Source organism: Spinacia oleracea, chromosome 5, assembly GCF_020520425.1.
Source record: "Spinacia oleracea cultivar Varoflay chromosome 5, BTI_SOV_V1, whole genome shotgun sequence".
Taxonomy (NCBI): domain Eukaryota; kingdom Viridiplantae; phylum Streptophyta; class Magnoliopsida; order Caryophyllales; family Amaranthaceae; genus Spinacia; species Spinacia oleracea.
In genome coordinates this window covers 52,568,787-52,574,384 of record NC_079491.1, presented here as the reverse complement: position 1 = coordinate 52,574,384, position 5,598 = coordinate 52,568,787, and the positions used below count along the sequence as shown (strand labels likewise).

Here is a 5,598-nt window from a genome sequence, read left to right as displayed (position 1 = left end):
GAACCCCTGTTCATGGGATTACATAAACCAAAGTTTTCATCTATTGAAACCACTGAGACAAATAATATTACTGTCTACCTTCGGGATAATAATTAATAGTTTTAATGATTGTCAGATTGATTTTTCGGTTTTACAAGCTTTTTTTTCTTTAAAAAAAAAAATAGGGTAGACATTTGTCTACCATAGTTAAAAGGGATTCCCCGAGACATCGGATAAAAAATATATTTTAATTAAAATATTTGTCATTGTTAATAAAATAGTTACGGAGTGTAGTTTACTTCTTTTTTTTGAAAGGACGGAGTGTAATTTAATTTTTTTAATAGGAAACATGAATTTCCTTTTACGTACTCCGTACTTCTCCTTGATATATGATTTTTTTTTCCTTAATATTTATTTTGACAGGAATTTTCTTTTCCTTAATTAATTACTACAATAAATTTTTTTAATCTTGTTATTATGTATGGAATATGAAGTAGTAGGAACAACGGTTTTTTCATGAAATGCCCCTGAGGTTTGCAATAATGCACCAAATACCCCTGCGCGTTTCAAAATTCATAGAATACCCCTATTTAAACTTAAAGTGCACCAAATGCCCTTGGATTTAACGGCCGTTAGTACTCCGTTAACGTTAATTTACGTTTATGCCCTTATTCACCCAATATTCTACATTTTAACTTTAAAAAAAAAAATCTTATTTCTTCTCTCTCCTCTCATCTCCTCTGTTGTTTCTGGCCCTTCTTAAATACTCGCCCCTCTTCTTCTTCTTCATCGTTTCTCTTCTCCCCTCACCCTCCTCTCTCCTCTCAATCTCACATCTCTTTTTCCTGGGTATCAAAATGGTGAACCCAACCACAATTTTTCCTTCTTCAAACCATCTTCATCAAACATCAATTGCTAACTCAAATCCTCAAATAATCGAACCCAAATTTTCTAGTGAATTGAAATCGCGAATTGAAGTTTGATGAAGAAGGGGAGGTTTAAGCCGATGACGAAGGACGGAGAACAAAAATAGATAGAGTAGAGAACATAGAGGGTAGCGCAACAATTAAGAGAGAATACATAACTAAATCGAGGGAGCATATGAAATTAGAGTAGATTTTGGAGCAACATTTGTTTTTCAGATTTTGATTTTCGTTGCTTTTCCTATTTTAGATTTTGGAGCTGAGTTCTTCGTGAGCATAGAATAGCAGCGGCAGCAGCAAGGGGCGAAAAACAGCAGAATTTCGGTAGATTAGAGAGAGATTGTAGACATTGGAATTCGAATTTGTAGTTTAGATTTTTCGATTTTAGGAATTAAACTCTCAAAATTTAATGTTCTCTTCTTCAATATTATGGGTTTTTGTGTTTGAAGGCTGTGTATGTTTCATGGTTGCTCCTGCTGTGTATGTGGTGAAGGATGTGTATGTGTTGTAGTCATTCTGCAGGTTCTGGTTTCTGCAGGTTCTCTGCAAGCTCTCCCTTTCTGCTTGATGCTGCTGTGCAATACTATGGTCTTTGTATCAGGTGTTTGACCTGGTTTTGGTTGTGCTGCTGCTGTGAAGTTCTTGTGTGCAGGGTGTCCAGTTAAGGCTGGTTTTGAACACCTGGTTTTGGTTTTGCTGCTGCTGTGCAGTCCTTGTGTGCAGGATGTCCAGTTAAGGCTGTGGTTTGCTTGCTTACTGGTTTGCTTCCCAGCTGCTGATGTTGTGTTTATGCTTGTTTGTTCTTTGCTGCCCTGGTTCTGCTGGTTGTTTTGCAGTCCGAGTGGCTTGTAATTAATGTTTTTTTGTGTTTTAGTTAGGGATGCGGTTGTGCTCCCCTTGCTGTTTGTTTCCTTATTATTTGGGTTTGTTCTTAACTGGTTTCTACCATTTTGGTAATAAAATTTGCCTTATTTACCAAAAAAAATATTATGGGTTTTGTTCTTCAATTTTCAGATGTATTGATCTTCAATTTTGGGCTTCAAATTCATTTATTAATGGTATAAGCTGTTTGGGTATTTGGTGCAAAAAACTTTATAAATAGATGTGTATTATGCAAAAAGTTTATAAATAGGTGTATTTGGTGAATTATAAACATGACTTAACGGAGGACTAACGGAAAGTCATAATAGGGGTATTTGATGAACAGTTCAGAAAAAATAGGGGTATTCTATGAATTTTGAAACGCGCAGGGGTATTTGGTGCATTATTGCAAACCTCAGGGGCATTTCATGAAAAAACCGTAGGAACAATTATTCTTTGTTTCTTCATCTTACATTGTAGTGAGCATTTTTGTGCTGTGATTGAGCAACATTCAAATTTGAATGTCAAGCTCATTTGAAGAGAATTATGGGTCGTTTGGTTCACACAGGGTAAAGGGAATGGAATCAGGAAAGGGTAAGAAAGGGAATGGAAAGCAAATCTCTTAGATTTTAAGAGTTGTTTGTTTGAACATATACAAAGGAAACCCTAAAATTTCCACCACCACTCCAGCAACCGTCGACCCCCGACTCCCCCTCTCTCCAGCAACCGTCGACTCTCCCTGACTCCCTCTTTCTCCGGCAACCGTCGACTCCCTCTCTCCGGCAACCGACTCACTCTCTCCATCAACCGCCGACTCCCTCTCTCCCCATCAACCACCGACTCCGTCTCTCTCCAGCAACCAATTGACTCCCTCTTTCTCCGGCAACCTTCGATTCCCCCTCTTTCTAGCCGCCATCTCCCTCTCTCCCCATCAACCACCGACTCCCTCTCTCCCCATCAACCGCCGACTTCGTCTCTCGATCTCCACCAATCGTCAACCTCCGAATCGCCGGTTGGAATATCCGCTACCCAATACGGAAACTCGCCAGCAACTTGGGTCGACGACGAGGGTGGTTAAGGGTTGGTCAACGGTGGGTCGACGACGAGGGTGGTTAAGGGTGGGTCGACGGTTAGGGTGGGTGGTGGTGGGGGCGGTATTATGGGTTGGTAATGGTGGATGTGGTGGTGTGTTGTTGGTGGTATGGTGGCTTGGGGAAAGGGAATGTCAATACCTAGGGGGGGTGGGGAATCAGTATAGAGGGATTTGAGGGAATGAAGGGGTTAAAGGGAATGATTGAAATAGCATTACAAACAACATAATCCTTCTGATTCCCTTTCCCTTTCCTGAATACCCTCAACCAAACGGCCCCTTAGTGAAATCATACAGGTCATTATCTACCATTGCTTTTATTTCGTTATTCAATCACCAATTGAAATTAACCAACCCTACCAACACCCTACCCCTCCAATGTCTAGCTCTCCTTCATCACCATCAAAACCATCAACAAATAGGGGTGACAGAATTTAACAAGATATAACAACATCCTCATCAAGATCAAGATCAAGATCAAGAATGACATACATGAACCATTCTCTCACCTTCCGCTTCTTGTCGTGTCGCTTCCGTGATGATGCCGCTATTTTAATTATATAGGAAGAATCTCCAAAAAAATGAACATGATCACAATCAAAAATCCAAAATCCAACAAATACCCAGATCAGGAGGAAGGAGGAAGTAAACAAGAAACATACTTGATACTTATTTCATGTGATTATTGCAACCATATACTTTAATTAACACACAATTAGTTCATTAATAATGAAAACTATGCTAAAACGTTTCCAAATTTGCAAATTATTACAAAGAGAATGAAATTGGGGCAAATCGCTCATATTTTACGTGTGTATAGATAAGTCTACCATGCCATGACTATAGCAATTCGGCACGAGAAACTTTATAATTTTTGCTATTTTACCCCTAAAATCTACAATAATAAATTCGAAAACATAATAAGATTGAATCGGGTAGCAGGAAAGAGAGATTTAGGAGAGGGGAGAGAAAGGATAATCATATACATGAAGATTGACGGAGAGGAGATGGTAATCAAGTCTGTGATGCAGATGAAGTGGCGAGTGAATTAATCTAGAGAACCTGATGGAAAAAAAGAGGAGAAGTGGGTGTGGAGGGATTCTATTGCCGGGGTCAAGAGGCAAGATGAAGGAAGTAAAAACAAAAAATAGAAGTCAAATAATTAAAAAAAGGTTAATATGTTTTTGAAAACAACGAATTGTTACATGCCACGTGTATAAGTTACATGCTGTACCAGGTTGGTGACTGGTTGGGTGCAATAAAAATTGATGGGGTGCAAAGGTTGGATTATTAGATAAAAATCCAAATGTTGAATTATTAACAGAAAATCGATGAAAGGTTGGATTATTTAATGTAACTTTTCCTATTTATTATTTTATTATTATTATTATTATTATTATTATTATTATTATTATTATTATTATTATTTATTGTTGTTGTTGTTGTTGTTGTTGTTGTTGTTGTTGTTGTTGTTAATTATAAGTTCCAATAAGTTCAGATAAGTTCATGTCAAATGAGTTGAATAGAATGCACCCTTAGTTCCTAGTTCTCGCCGGATTTTTTTAAAGAATTAGTCATCTTTGTTGTGTTCAAATAAGGAGTTATTGATCGGATCAAAGTTTATAACATCGACGTCCTATCATCAAAGCTATCCCAAACGCCGCCGACGATAATCTTGCCCATAAAGGTAAAAGTTTAGGGTTATGGTTTCTTGTTTGGGTTAGCTTAGAGGCTTGTTTGATCTGATTTTGAATTGGCTACTTTATCGGACTTAACCTTGTCGCCGCCGTCTTGTGGTGTCGGTGTAACCCTATCTTGATGGTAAAGGTAAAGATTCAGGTTGTATTGGTATTATTTGTAGCCGTTTTTGGTAATTACTAGTTGTCCCTAATTGGTTTAGGGATGTGCGTGGCTTTCTCCATGTTTTGCTTGTTCTTTGACGGAGTTGATTCGTTATTGTGTTTGTTTGGTTTTTCTAAATTTAGTTCTTGTTGGTTTTGGTGGGTTGTAGTATGCTGGTTCTCTTTATTTTCGTTGGATGTGTTTCTATATGAGGTTGTTGCATTTGTTGCTAAACACATGTGTTTTGGTTGTGTGAGTTGTATTAAGGTGTCCTATGTGGAATAGCCTTTGTTGGAAGATTGATGGAGGAAAGTTGGGATTAGTTAATAGGTTCTTGGAGGCAGTGATAATGGATGTTGTTTCCTCTTTCACAGATTGAAAGTCGTTATGTGGAGGAGAGGGGTTGGGTATGTTGAGGGAAGAAGGTCTGTGTGGGAGGGAGGTTTTGGTATTCATGGGTCTTGGTTGTCTGTTCGTTGTTGAGATTAACTAATGTTAATTCTCAATTTAAGTTAGCGATGACTTTGTTTGTCGCTAAAATTTTATTTCAATGCTGCTCCCCATTTTACGGGGTTCATAACATGCTTTTCGAGTCACATTTTGTTATTCTTATAGCTTGTGAGCAATTCACAGGCGCTTTGCAACTGGCTCGTGTTGTTACTACTCTTCTACTTCTTTCCTTGGATTTCAAGTTTTACAGGTTCTTAAGGCCGCCTCCAATTGTTTACCTCCCCAAAAATTCAATCATCTTCAAGGAACTCATTAAAAACAGTTTTGGCACGCTATGTGTGGTCTGGCGTTGTAAACAAAACCAAGCCAACAATCTAGGGTCCAACGGAGAAGGACTGATTATGCATTTAGTTTGTTTTGTAGTATATGTAATTGTCTATAAAGACCCTAGTA

General features: G+C 38.2%; 1 non-coding gene across 1 annotated transcript; it reads right to left on the bottom strand.

The window, feature by feature from the left end:
* Positions 1-3,646: 3,646 nt before the first annotated feature.
* On the bottom strand, positions 3,647-3,737 carry LOC130462308 (small nucleolar RNA snoR8a). The gene has a single exon (XR_008922404.1). It is a non-coding gene; the product is annotated as a small nucleolar RNA snoR8a (small nucleolar RNA).
* Positions 3,738-5,598: the final 1,861 nt, after the last annotated feature.